Source organism: Hyperolius riggenbachi, chromosome 8, assembly GCF_040937935.1.
Source record: "Hyperolius riggenbachi isolate aHypRig1 chromosome 8, aHypRig1.pri, whole genome shotgun sequence".
NCBI lineage: Eukaryota > Metazoa > Chordata > Amphibia > Anura > Hyperoliidae > Hyperolius > Hyperolius riggenbachi.
The window spans coordinates 272641276-272656209 of NC_090653.1; the positions used below are offsets into that span (position 1 = coordinate 272641276).

Below are 14934 nucleotides of genomic sequence, written 5' to 3' on the forward strand. Positions count from 1 at the left end.
ATCCTACAAGTTCCAAAAGCTATTCTAATGTGTTCTGGCTTACTGCAGCACGTTCTACTATCACCATCTCTGTAATAAATCAACTTATCTCTCTCTTGTCAGACTTGTCAGCCTGTGTCTGGAAGGCTGCCAAGTTCTTCAGTGTTGTGGTTCTGTGATGCATCTCCCCCCTCCAGGCCCCTCTCTGCACACTGCTGTGTGTTATTTAGTTTAGTGCAGCCTCTCTCTGCTTTATTATCCTTTACAAGCTGGATAAATCCTCCTCTGAGCTGGCAGGGCTTTCACATACTGAGGAATTACATACAGGCAGAGCTGTCTGCACTCTGCAGGAAGAAACAGCCTGACACTTCAGTGGAAGATAGCTGCAGGGGGAAAGAAACACACAAATGATCTCTTGAGATTCAAAAGGAAGGGTGTATACAGCCTGCTTGTGTATGGATGTATTTTCTATGTGTGGACATACTGTACTTCAACCTACTTCCTGTTTTGGTGGCCATTTTGTTTGTTTATAAACAAACTTTTTAAAACTGTTTTTAACCACTTTTAATGCGGCGAGGAGCGGCGAAATTGTGACAGAGGGTAATAGGAGATGTCCCCTAACGCACTGGTATGTTTACTTTTGTGCGATTTTAACAATACAGATTCTCTTTAAGCAACACCAGTTGCCTGGCAGCTCTGCTGGTCTATTTGGCTGAAGATGTGTCGGAATCAAACCAAAAACAAGCATGCAGCTAATCTTGTCATATCTGTCAAAATTGTCAGAAACACCTGATCTGCTGCATGCTTGTTCAGGGTCTGTGGCTGAAAGTATTAGAGGTAGAGGATCAGCAGGATAGCCAGGCAACTGGTATTGCTTATGAGGAAACAAACATGGCAGCCTCCATACACCTCTCTCTACAGTTCTCCTTTAAAGAGACAATGAAGTGAAAAAAAAAATGATATGATCAGTACAGATAAGAAATAAAACATTAGTAGCAGAAAAGATTTATGAAATGTCCTCCAAAATCGTAACAAGAAATTTTACTGCTCTAAAGGAGAGGTCCAAGGAAAATTAAAAAAAAATCCACTTACCTGGGGCTTCCCTCCAGCTCCTGGCAGCCATCCTGTGCCCTTGTCGCAGCTCCGGTGGCTGCTGGTCTCCTCCGCTGCAGATGCTAATCTCGCCAGGTCGGCTTCTTCAGCGCTCCACCGCGCGGGTCACATGGTCACGCTGACGTCATCAGGACGTTAGAGCGGAGATGCAGAACTACTGTGCAGTACAGTTCTGATGACGTCAGCGCAACCACGTGACCCGCACGGTGGAGTGCAGAAGAAGCAGACCCGGAAGTTGACCTGGCGATGTCGACATCTGCAGCAGAGGAGACCAGCAGCCACCGGAGCTGTGGCCAGGGCACAGGACGGCTGCCAGGAGCTGGAGGAAGCCCCCGGTAAGTGGATTTTTGTTTTTTCATTTTCCTTGGACGTATCCTTTAAATTCTGTTAAACCTAAAGGGAACCATACGCAAGAGGGATGTGGAGGCTGCCATATTTATTGCCTTTTAAACAATACCAGTTGACTGGCCATCCTGCTGATCTATTTGGCTGCAGTAGTGCCTGAATCGCATACCTGAAACAAGCATGCAGCTAGCCTTGTCAGAAGTTTGTCAGCCACATCTGATCTACATGCTTATTTGGGGTCATCGGCTAAAAGTATTAGGAGGCAGAGGATCAGCAGGACTACCAGGCAACTGGTATTGCTTAAAATTAAAGCAGTCAGCCTCTATATCACCACTCGCTTCAGGTTCCCTTTAAGGAAACTTCCTTTCAGTCTAATTTTGTTTGCCACATTAAGCTACACATGATAAAAAAAAATCTGGCTCTGCATACTTTGTAGCCTGGACATGCTGAAAACAGCATAACCATCTTTAAGCACTTCCTGGAAAATGGCCGTATATATACACATCCTACTTGTGCAACAATTTTGCAAATTGGATGTTAAAATTCTGTTGAAATGTACATGCACGGGCGCTGCAGGAGCGTGCACACATCTACTTTAAAGGGACTCCGAGCACATCTCATGGGTATGTCTTTAAGACTCCGACCAGTATTGCAAAGTACTTAAAGATGCATACCTTTCTGTAGCTTGTGCTCTCCTTTCATTTGATGCCTGAATCGTCAAGTAGTTTTAGTTCAATTTCATTTAAAAAAATTGTGGCTCCCACCTTGGCCATAACTTTCGGGTCACCCCTGTCTTCTCTGTTAGAGAAGTGCATCACTGAATGAAGCAGGAAGAGGAAGTGACACGCATAGCCATTGCACTCCACCAAAGGGGTCATAGCACGACTTTGTTGGAAGTCGTCTGGCTTAAAGGCATGCCCATGAGAGGTGCTTGGAGTCCCTTTAACCCCTTCATGGCATGAAGTGGTTAAGAACATTCATTTCTCAGACATGTAGGGGGAAGAAAAACTACAGTGGCATCACTTACTCCAGTATTTACAGATTTTTATCTTCAGTAAATTAATTTTACTTGTGTGAATTTTTTTTCTTTTTTATATTTATGGCACAATTTTTATATACCGTATATACTCGCATACAAGCCGAATTTTTGACCCCCAAAAGGGGGGTCAAAAGTTGGGGGGTTGGCTTGTATGCGAGTCTTCCCTGGTGGTCTAGTGGTGGGTGGTCCGCGCCCCGCTCCCCCCCTCCCCTGCTATTACCTGCTTAGGCAGCGGCCGCTTCCCAATCCGCGTTCCTCTTCTGAACTTTCAGCGTGTATCACAGCAGCGCGCCCGGCGCTGCTGCTGTGACGATGCAGGGGGCAGGAAAGAGCGGTTCCCTTGGTAACGGCGATACAGATCGCCGCTATAGGGAGCCGCGCTCTTTCCTGCACTCTGCATCGTCACAGCAGCAGCGCCGGGCGCGCTGCTGTGATACACGCTGAAAGTTCAGAAGTGGAACGCGGATTAGGAAGCGGCCGCTGCCTAAGCAGGTAATAGCAGCGGCGGCCGCGGGGGGAGCGGGGAGCACTACCTACCTATGCTGGGCACTATACTGGCTAAACTGGGCACTATACTGGCTAAACTGGGCACTATACTAGCTAAACTGGGCACTATACTGGCTAAACTGGGCACTATACTGGCTAAACTGAGGCACTACCTACCCATACTGGGCGCTATACTGAGCACTATACTGGCTATACTGAGCACTACCTACCTATACTGGGCACTATACTAGCTATACTGGGACACACTGGGGGGCTGCACCAATCCAGCATTTCCTACCCCCGGCTTATTTGGGGGTCAATCATTTTTCCCTGGTTTTTCAGGGAAAAGTTGGGGGGTCGGCTTATATGCGGGTCGGCTTATATGCGAGTAAATACGGTATTTGAATACTGCATTACTATCACTTTCAGCTAGTAAAAAAAATAAAAAAATATTCAAACCCCTTACTAGCTGCGAATTTATATGGACAATTCCAGAGTGGAAGTGTTCTACTGTGGTATTAGCCTTATATGGTCAGTTTCCAAATATGAATTAGAACTTGACTCTTAGACTCCATTCAGTCACTACCATAGCCCCCAACAGAAGCAAGCTCTGGGACAGCAGCACTAACAAGCCCCTAGGCGTCTTATTATAACATGCAGTAAATGAGTGGTAGTTACTGTAACCTCTACTAATAGTAAGCATTGTTAAAATTGTACCTTACACGTTTCATTTTTAAACGATTCTGTTCTATCAGAAATGAAAGGACCTTGGTATTTCTTCCACAGGAAACAAGTTCAGCACCATGGACAGCACCTTTTTCAACATTGGCCTCAATTCACTAAGGGCCGGTTCACATTACAAACGCGGATGGCCAAGCATGCGGAACGCAACGCGTACGAACGCACGCCATCCGCGTTTGTATGCGTTGCGTGGCTGATCCCATCACTGAAAAGTGAATGGGACAGCCGCGCGCTTTTGCTAAATCTGCGTGCAGCATGCGTTCCCGGACAGCACTGGTCCGGAACGCATGCAGTGTGAACATCAGACAGTGCACTCTATGCACTGTCTGATGTAGTGCGTGTCGGCCTCCTGCACGCGTTTCCAAAACGCGGCTGGAAACGCGTGCAGTCTGAACGGGCCCTAAGCAGTTTAGACTAGTCCACAGATGGTTTTCAGTCTGATGGTTTGGTGCCATGTTTTATGGTGGGTACATGGCACGATTTTCGTGAGATTTTCCAACCCGATCCTTTTCTCCAATCGATTCTGCACTTTATTTTTTTCGCTTTTCATTCACTTTCATGAGAAATTGAGCGCAGAATTGATCGGGAGTAATATCGGACATGAGGGAATTTATCAATCGGATGCATCTATCGCATAGAAAATCGTGCCGTGTGTACCCAGCATTAGATCTGTTTTTAGACCTGGTCTAGCATTCCGTAATTACACAATTCACAAAGGCAAACAAGGAGTAACCACGCCCACTTTTTCTGACAGAGATTAGACCAGCTGATTTCTTGTCGGTAAAGTAATTCTGTGAAGTATTTTATATGTGAGGATGGAACCTTTTGAACTAATTATGCAGGAATTTAATTGTATGCAGAGGAGAGCTCATCACAGGAGAAGGATGTCAGTCATAGCTACTTGTTTGAATTGCATCTTTTAATAATTACCCCTGCTTTACCGACCTAATTACCAAATGGTTTAGACCTGGTCTAAAATCAGGTCTAAAGCCCCCATCTACACAATAGGATTCTTTGTGTGATTCGATTAGGATTCTATTTACGATCTGATTAAATCAGACATGTCCGATTGAGATTCGATTCAATTCGATTTGCTATTGTTTTGCAAATCGAATTGAATCGAATCCCGATCGGACATGTCGGATTTAATCGGAACGTAAATAGAATCGTAATCGAATTGCACAAAGAATCGTACCGTGTAGATTGGGCTTAAAACATTTAATAGTGAATTCCCCTTTGATGCAACTGACCAAACCATCAGTAGACTAGTCTAAACTGCTTAGTGAATTGAGGCCATTACAGAGAAGTATCTGACTTTTTACTTCGTTACAGATTTCCCAGCATGCTCATAGTAAACCAGAAATCCTAGGAGTGTGGAGGTGGCTAAAAAGGACCAAAAGTACCTCTTTGGGCTGGTGCAAACCTAGAGCGTTTGAGCGCTTTTCAAAACGTTAGCACTTTGAAAAGCGCTTGGCTAATGTATTTAAATGGGATGGCTCACACCAGAGCGATGTTATTTTTCCCAAAACGCAAACGTGGGTCCTGCCGCATTTCTGAGGCGATTCAGCCTCAACGTCAAGTAAAGGAAAGTGAAAAATCGCTCTGAAAAGCAATAGAACAGAGCAATTTCCCAATCTTTTTTTAAACAAAACCTGTACACTCACAGCTCCACTTTAACGCAAAAATAAAAAATTCCTGCACCAAAACGCTCCAAACATCGCTAGGCACATGCCTAGAATCTCTTAGAAAAATCACTTCTAAAAGTGCTGAGCGTTTGCGATTACGCTAAGCACTTTTAGGTGGGCACTGGCCCTTACTAAAATGCCATGCAAAACAGAAGTTTGTTGGATGTGTGTACGAGCCTTTAGAGTTGTAGACTGCAATGCATATCTCTGACCTGATCTTTTCTCAAGGATTGAAGGCAACAACTGGTGTCTGGAACTAAAAATGTAAGCATAGACTAATATCCACCTTAAAGTAAGTCTGAAGTGAAATAAGGAAAAAACAGATACTCGCCTAAGGAGAGGGAAGGCTCTGGGTCTCAGAGCCTTCTCGTTCCTCCTATGGCGCCTGCATTCCAGCGTTGTATCCCGTTAGCAGTCTCTCGCTCATTGGTAGGAGACTGCTCACTTCCGCCGCTGTGGAAAGCTTCGGAAATCTTCGTGAGCAGAGTGCTTCCAAAGACAGGCTGCTCCGTACTGCGCATGCGCGAGTGCGCAAGAATGCATGCTCGTGCATCAGATTTACCGTACTTTAAAGAGGCGCTGTAATAACATAGTAGAATGCAGTAAATTATTCAGGACATACACTTATGGTAATTTTCCTGGTGTCTGCATCAAAAACACTTCCTATACCAATATATTGTATACTGAATTTAGCCCCGTCCTCCCAGTGATGTTTAGAGTATAGTCTGATTAGCTATGCGGAATTCTTTCCCCAGAGCATTCTGGGAGACGGGGTTGGCTTCAGAGCTTTCAGTAACCAAACATTCCGGAGAGAACACCTGACAGAACTAAAGATGTGGCCTCCTGTGACAAATTTCAGAATGTATGATTGACTGAGTGGTGCGTTTTTTTTTAGGGAACTACTTGTTCTTGTCATGTGTATAAAATTTCAGAATGTATATCAAGGTAAGAAGAGATTTTAAAATGGGCAAAAACTGACTAAATTTTTAAATGGATACTGTAAAAAAAAATAAAATGCAATTTTATTCATTACATTTGTTCCACTACAGTTCCTCTTTAATAATGCCAGGCTGTTGGATTTATACATGGAATCCAAAACTGTCCTATGTCTATGGCGGGAGGTACACTTAGCACACGAAAGATCAAACTGCCCAAAATTCAACAAAAAACACAAACTGCAGTAATCCTATAATATGATTAAAATAATAAGAATTTGCGTTCTCTTCACCACTCACCCGCTTTTACACGTAATGCTGAGTCCTGTAGTTCTTCAGCAGCTGAAGGTTACCCCTAACAATTCTTGCTCTTCTGAAGTGCTAATTTTGACAGGTTCAAAGATATGAACCAAGATCAAAACTACGGTTTGATTTCTGTTTATTGTTTTCCTTCCCTGCCCTAACTTCCCACAAAAATGAATTTTAATGAGCAAATGCAAAGAACAAAAAAGAAAAAAAAAAAAAAATAAGAGAAGAAGAACTTGTGTACGATAATGAGCTTTCCCCCTCCAATACACCCCCCTTCCCAGCCAGCCCTGCATCCTTGTACCGTTTACTAGCAGTGCAGGACGCCATGCCATTTTTCTGAAGGTCGTCCGAATGATTTCAAAGTCGATAACAAATCACAACCTTCCTTGCATCTCATATCAAACAGGGACGGTGCCAACCCCTATTATAGAAATCAGATTCCACCCCCTCCCTGCCGGAGACCCCCCCGCCCCCCCTCTCCCACGCAACTTCTACATTTGTCTTTGAAGTGGTAGGGAAGCAAGGATCAGAAATTACCCCAGAGACGGCTCTGGTGATCTTTGAAGCTCCGCTTTGATAGCTTTGTGCTTTTCACTTGCAGAGGTTCGGTTGGAGAAGAGCAGTGGCTCCCTAGCTGACGAGGGGTAATTAATGAATCCGTGGTTTTAACAGGCGCTGGTGCTGCTTAACAAGAGAATTCAATGAGGGCGCTTAGGTTCTGTAACTGCTACAAGCGGGGGATGAGCCGGCGAGAGCGGCTCTATTTCAGCAGACTACAGGGCCCCGGAGAAGAGGGTTGTGTCCTACGGAGGTGTCGATTGCAGGGGTTCAAAAAGCTGAAAGACCCTCAAAGCAGCTCGCAGAGAAACAGATCAGATGCAACCGAATGAAAGTGGCCGGCTGGAACTCCCAGAAGCCTTGGATGTGAACATACAAATGGCCACACGCACACACGCTAATCCCTTTCATACAATCAATATATCTAGCAGGATAGGCTTAGAGGAAAGGCCTTTGAAGAGACAGATAGGCTGTGAATATGGGAATATTTAGACTTTCGTGAAATAAAACGTGTGGCCTTACCAATAAAACGTAATTCAAATGAAGATCATGTAAAAGGAGAAAAAAAAAATCTCATGGCGGATTTGTAGGTTTCAGACCAAAAACTGCTCATTACATTATTCTTTCGTTTTAGTACAGGCATAGATTGTTAAAGCGGACCTCAACTCAGGACTTCCTCTCTGCTCTAAAGGATATTACGCTGTTGCTTATCTTTTAAAGAAACACATCTTTGTTACGGCTGATACAAATTATGCAATAAATCTGCAGTTTGTCTACTTCCTGCTTTCATGCAAGCAGACATAGGGTTAACATCCTGTGTTTACCAATTAGCTGCTCTGCTGAAACAGCCAGCTGACAGCTGAGAGATCAAAGTACAGTTGTGATTAGTCACAGATGGGGGGGGGGGGGGGCGGGGGGGATTAGGCTGAACTCTCTAAATACATACAGGGTGCATGTCTCTGTTTTCCTTCTGTCCTGTGCAAGAGTTAAAGTCCTCTTTAAAGAGGAACTTTACTGAATATAGCTTAAAGCAGTAGGATCAGCCATACTATGCCAGGGAAAAAAACACATAAGTAGATAAATACTTGATCTACCTACAAAACATGTATTGTACTGTCCACGTTTTGATTTCAGTGAATGTTATATAGTAAATGACGAGAATTCTGTTCCTGGTGGGGGCCATGTCTTTTGCCCACAGTTAAGGCTAACTCGTGATGTCATTTCTGCCCTTTACTTTTTTTCTTGTCTCCTCCAATCGCTGAGTCGCCTCAGCCTTGCTTGTAAACACAAGTCATTAGGGGATTAGGGTTCAGATAGGAAGCTGGCAGGGAAATAAAGGGAAGAGGAGGAAAAGATTATAGATAAAAAGAACCCCCAGCATGCAATTCTTTGGCACGACTACTAAAGGGCCAGTGTTTCCTTAAAGCGGAATATAACCCTGCATTTCAACTTTGCTCTAAAACATTATTTACAGTATATTATATGCAAAAAGCATTTTTTTTTTTTTACTAGACCAGCATTGGAAGGGTTACACAGAGTTTTAAAGTTCCTGGAGATTTCTGCAGACGCATCCGAAGCTGAAATAGATACATTTTGTTTACATAAATGTATCTAAGTGTTGAATGTGACTCACTCTCTCTGACTGAGCTGGAGGACAGCCAAAGTGTGTAACATTCAACACTTAGATACATTTTGTTTACATAAATGTATCTATTTCAGCTTCGGATGCGTCTGCAGAAATCTCCAGGAACTTTAAAACTCTGTAACCCTTCCAATGCTGGTCTAGTAAAAAAAATGCTGGTTGCATATAATATACTGTAAATAATGTTTTAGAGCAAAGTTGAAATGCAGGGTTATATTCCGCTTTAGGTATGCGATAACTCCAAATCATAACAGCAGAAAAAGTTTTAAAAGCAGGCTTAGCATCTTTATCACTTAAAGGGAACCTTAACTGAACGGGGGGTAAAGAGTTTCACTTACCTGGGGCTATTACCAGCCCCCTGCAGCAGTCCTGTGCCCTCGGCACCGCTCTGGAATCCTCTGGTCCCCCGCTGTCACTTAGTTTCGTTTTTGACGACTCACCAGTCGCCGGCCGCCATGCGTATTATTGGACGCATTCACCAATGCAATTAGCGCTATTGCGGACCGCAACGCGTACAAAAATATGCGTTGCCGCATATCTACGCGTGCAGAATGCGGCAACGCGTATTTTTGTAATAGCGCTAATTGCATTGGTGAATGCGTCCAATAATACGCATGGCGGTCGGCGACTGGCGAGTCGTCAAAAACGAAACTAAGTGACAGCAGGGGACCAGAGGATTCCAGAGCGGCGCCGAGGGCACAGGACTGCTGCAGGGGGCTGGTAATAGCCCCAGGTAAGTGAAACTCTTTACCCCCTGTTCAGTTAAGGTTCCCTTTAATACACTCAGAGCAGTTGCTGTTGAAATTTGATTTTTATGGTGACGATACCGCTTTAAAAGGGTACCTGTAGTCAGGGAAATAAAGTTATATAGAGATACTTACCTCAGCATAGGGAAGCCCCTGGACGGTTTAGAAGCTTCCCCAGTCTTCCTGCATTTTAAAAATAAAGTCCCTGTAGCTGAGACTGTACACTGCTTGGCTCTCCTCCTCAGCTCAAACTACTTATTCCATACTTGAAGAGTGGGAACAAGCATCTGGAGAAGCAGGAGGCTCATGTTCAGCAGCTGGACAGCGACCTGGAGGTTAAGTAGAAACCTCGAGCGTGGTTTGTGAAAAGCACGAGGACAGCTGAGAAAGAGAACCAGAGCTCACCTAACTAGAAATGTTCTGGTCTTCAAGATGTTGATCAACTCCAGTTCAGGGTGAAGTCTTCTAAAAGACTAAGGAAGCTGATGAACAAACCAGCACAAACCTCTAACCTCTCTGAGGAGCTTGCCGAGGCTAAACAATGAGCGGACTTTGCCGAATCTCAGTGAAGAGCAGTGACGAGAGCACTACGTACAATTTGAATAAGTAAGCTCTGTTCTTCAATCCGTGGTCCTGCATTCTGTAACCAGTTTCATTGCCACACATCTTTTTGAACAAAGTAATAATGTTGCTAAGCATTTCCATGTGGCGGAACTATTACAAGTAACCGTCATGAAATATTAGACTTAATTTTAGGCAGTGCCTGGACTGCCCTTGTGTGATCAGTTATAGAAAATATGAGAACCATAAGAAAGAACTGGTATGCTTGTGCCACTAAAAAACCCCCCAAAAAACGGAGTACCGCAAGCAATCTATGGTATACTGTGGCCGCTCAGGCTACTGCTCCCACTTTCATACCCAGGAGTCCAAGGAGGCCCCAAGTCTGCATGCTATCTGCATTCTTCCATCGTGACCTGTCCATGACCTTAATATGGGGTGGCTACTGTTGATGGACAAGCAAACAGACTCTCGATAAGGTTGTCCCCACTGCTACGGTCCCTCCTGCTGGGGTTAGATGAGAAAGAGGAGGCTGGGGAGAGGAACTCATCTGAGCCTTCCTTCTGTAGAAATTAAGCCAAATGTGAACACCAACTTTTACTTGGCTTCATATGGGGAGGCTGATCAGATGTATATACCGGTAACCATGGCCCACGTGCAATTACCTTTCATTCCTGACTTTTCTCCTAGGAGAAACATGTTCATCTTCTCTTTAAAGTAATTTTTCAGAACTTTACAAATTAAAAAGTACCACAAAAATAGGTGAAAAAGTATCAACATTGAGCATTTTTTACCTACTGCTGGTTTAAAAGGCTTTTGGCAAAGCATGAAAAGATCACCTAGGAGAAAACTGAGGGGAACAAAGGTAATTTCATACAACCCCATGGCCAATATGCAACTGACTTTCTCCTAGGTGAGATTTTCACAACTTGCCAATAAAATGCCTTTGAAGCCACCAGCAAGCAAGAAAACCCTCAAAATAATTTTGGCAGTACCTTTTCACCCACTTTTTCAAGTATAAAGTGCTGAGTAACTATTTTAATGAGAAGATGAAAACATGATCTCCATGGAGAGAACTCAGAAGAAAGTTAATTGCATATGGGTCCAGGTTTATTTCCTTTTAAACAATACCAGTTGCCTGGCAGCCCGGCTGATTCTCTGCCTCTAATACTTTTAGCCATAGCCCCTGAACAAGCATGCAGCAGATCAATTGTCTCTGACATTGTCAGATCTGACAAGATTAGCTGCATGCTTGTTTCTGGCATGACTCAGACACTACTGCAGCCAAATAGATCAGCAGGGCTGCCAGGCAATTCGTATTTTTTAAAAGCAAATAAATATGGCAACCTCCATAGTCTTCTCTATTCAGTTGTCCTTTAAGAAGTGCAAGAACAAAATAATCCACAGTAATTCAGTCTGCACACTCATGAAGATAATAAGTTATATTTTGTCCAACACCCATACTTTCTATTTACAGAACCAATGACTGTTTCAGACCACTGCTGGTCCCCTTTGTCAAGGCATACAACAGAATGGCGCAATGACCGTCTGAACTGCTGGGATAACATCCGAATCCTTACCCCTTGCTAACTTCTCATGTCTTATCTTGGTATGGAAGAGATCTAGGGCCTGATGCTGTAAACTCTAGTAAATCTGTTGTGTGCGGGGAGCGCTCTGCAATATTACAGTTACTAGCACAGGGGAAGCACTGGGTGTTAACCCTTAGCATAGTTAACACCATAGTAAGGCGTACATTACCACAGTAACACATGGTGCTAAAGGGTTAACTGCCGGTGGTGGGGGGGGATCCCCCCCCCCCCCAAGCAATGGTAAAACTGTCCTGCACTCCTTGCACACGGCAACTTTACCGGTGTTTACCGCACCAGCAACCCCCCCCCCCCCCCCCATTCTCTCCCGACAAATGCAAACAGGTGAGTCGGCCAGATGGCCAGAGAGATCGTTCCAAAGAAAATGAATGTACAAATCGCAAAATTTATTTCGAATGAGTGCCAATCCAACTGCCCTTCATGGAATTCTCAGCTCTTCGCCTCTCCGTCCCCACATGAAGACATATGGCACGTGTAGGCAATGTCCCCCCCCCCCCAGCGCTGATGTCACCGCTCACTGCAGACTTTTTATTCCACAATAATGGCACCTTGCTTAATACAGCAGGGCGAGGTAAAACATCTGCATGCTAATTACACATGCTGCAGCACCCAGCGCTCATTAGAATGTGGCCTTTGGGTGTGAAAGAGCACGGCGCGAGCTATAATCAGTCAGCGCACCTGATTCCCATACTAAATGCCTTCCCATACAGCCAGCAGCGTGGACAGAGCCGTGCAATGCCATCAACCACTGGCGTAAACCTCTCGCTCCCGGTGGGAAGGTGCAGGTTAAGCTTTGTGGCAATCAAATCCTTAACCCCTTCCCTTGCTGACACAGCAAAGCGCAGGTTAAGTCTTGACAGCAAAGTCGATAAGCCTCGCAGGCTTAGTTACAATGAGGCAAAGATGCATATGCTCATATAAAAAAAAAACACTTTACATTTGCAGATGTTCAAGGCAGTAAAGAAAATCTGTAATTCACAACTAGTAAAAGTCTGGAAGGGAATGCTCTTTGTTTTTAGGCCTTTCCAGACCAATCTGTTATCAAGAGCATGAGAAGACAGTCAGTCAGCTATGAGCCAATCTACAAGGATGCAGAATGCAGAAGCCCCAGCCAGGAGTCTATGACGGTATCAGACAAATTGGGTGCATGCGTTTTCTGGACAAAATTGGGAGCCCCCATAGGCTTTAAAGAGAACCCGAGGTGTGTTTAAAGAATGTTATCTGCATACAGAGGCTGGATCTGCCTATACAGCCCAGCCTCTTGCTATTCCAAACCCCCCTAAGGTCCCCCTGCACTCTGCAATCCCTCATAAATCACAGCCATGCTGTGAGGCTGTGTTTACATCTGTAGTGTCAGTCTCAGCTGCTCCCCCGCCTCCTGCATAGCTCCGGTCCCTGCCCCCGTCCCTTCCCTCCAATCAGCAGGGAGGGAAGGGATGCAGGCGGGGACTGGAGTTCTGCAGGAGGCGGGGGAGAGCAGCAGACTGACACTATAGAGATAAACATAGCCAGCTCTGACAAGCTGTTTGTCAGCAGCGTGGCTGTGATTTATGAGGGATTGCAGAGTGCAGGGGGACCTTAGGGGGGTTTGGGATAGCAACAGAGGCTGGGCTGTATAGGCAGATCCATCCTCTGTATGCAGATAATATTCTTCAAACCCACCTCGGGTTCTCTTTAATTGAAAATATCGGCAAGCCAGAGCCAAAAGGGAGATTCGGGCGCCAGTCGACGTCCGATTATTTTTTGCGTGTTTTTTCCTCCGTGGGGAAATTTTGGTGCCAGGTAGCACCTGTTAAATTATTTTGTACACAACCAATGTGATAAGAGTGTGTATGTGGGCATCTTAAAGGAAGCATCAAGCAAATGTGCCTCCCCATGATATACTTACCCGGAGCTTCCTGCAGCCCCTTGCAGCTGACCTGTCCCACGCTGACTAGTCTAACCGTAACCGCCAATGCAGAGGCCAACCTCCTCCATTGCGCGAGTGCCGCTGTCAAGTCCATGTTGTCCACGGCATACTGTGCAGGCGCAGTACATTGTGGCCAATGTGGGCTTGATTGACAGCAGCGCTGCACCCAGGCACAGTAAGGATGACCTTGAGGTCAGCCTCTGCATCAGCGGGGACCCCGGCCGGCAGCTGCGAACGGAGATGCAGTGTGGGACAGGTCAGCTGCAAAGGGCTGAAAGGAAGGCCCGGGTAAATATATCATGGGAAGGCACGATTTACTTGAGGTTTCCTTTAAAGGAAACCTGTAAACAGGAAGCGGGGGGGGGGGGGGGTTTAACTTACCTGGGGGCTCTTACAGCTGTCCTGTGCTGCGCCAGTACTTAACCACTTGATGACCCACCCTTTACCCCCCCTTTAGGACCAGCGCTGTTTTGAGTGATCTGTGCTGGGTGGGCTGTGCAGCCCCCAGCACAGATCAGGTTGCAGGCAGAAAGATCAGATTGCCCCCCTTTTTTCCCCCCTATGGGGATGATGTGCAGGGGGGGTCTGATCTCTCCTGCCTGCCTGGGTGTTGCGGGGGGGCACCTCAAAGCCCCCCTCCGTGGCGAAATTCCCCCCTCCCTCTCCTACCTGCTCCCCCCCGGCGATCGAGGCTGCACAGGACGCTATCCGTCCTGTGCAGCCAGTGACAGGCTGTCCCCTGTCACATGGCGGCGATCCCCGGCCGCTGATTGGCCGGGGATCGCCGATCTGCCTTACGGCGCTGCTGCGCAGCAGCGCCGTACAATGTAAACAAAGCGGATTATTTCTGCTTGTGTTTACATTTAGCCTGCGAGCCGCCATCGGCGGCCCGCAGGCTATTCACGGAGCCCCCCGCCGTGATTTGACAGGAAGCAGCCGCTCGCGCGAGCGGCTGCTTCCTGATTAATCAGCCTGCAGCTGGCGACGCAATACTGCGTCGCTGGTCCTGCAGCTGCCACTTTGCCGACGCACGGTATAAGCGTGCGGTCGGCAAGTGGTTAAAGATCCTCCAGTCCCCCGCCGCGGTTCACTTTTGTTTTGTCAGTTGACAGCCACTGCGGCTCGCTCCTATCGCCAAGAAAGGCCTGCCCAGGATGCTCCCGGACACAGGAGTGTGAACAAGGACACGCGCGGCTAGGGCTGCGCAGTAACAGTCGACTTGTTAGTCGGCGGTAAGGAAAGTGAGCCGCGGTGGAGGACCAGAGGATCTTTGAGTGCTGGC

The 14934-nt window shown here is 46.0% G+C and overlaps 1 protein-coding gene across 2 annotated transcripts in view; it reads right to left on the minus strand.

The window, feature by feature from the left end:
* MED27 (mediator complex subunit 27) overlaps nt 1-14934 on the minus strand; it is a 390553-nt gene that overhangs the window by 58723 nt on the left and 316896 nt on the right. The window lies entirely within an intron of this gene.